Here is a 240-nt window from a genome sequence, read left to right on the forward strand (position 1 = left end):
AAGCGCCCAGATAATTTGATTTTATGTGCGTCTCTTTTGCTTGTTATTTTTTACTTCATATTGACACATTCCGTATTTTTACCGTAAGTGATGTTTGAATTCTGGGATATAATCATTTTTCTCAAATAGAGCAAATTTTCTAGCTAAAAAAAATCGATTTGGTGCGCTAAGGAAATTGAGAAAATCTTAAACCAGAGTTAAATGCACGTTTTTTTTTTTTCAAAACCAACATCCTAAGAG

Source organism: Penaeus monodon, chromosome 22 (genome assembly GCF_015228065.2).
Source record: "Penaeus monodon isolate SGIC_2016 chromosome 22, NSTDA_Pmon_1, whole genome shotgun sequence".
In the NCBI taxonomy this organism is placed as follows: Eukaryota; Metazoa; Arthropoda; class Malacostraca; order Decapoda; family Penaeidae; genus Penaeus; species Penaeus monodon.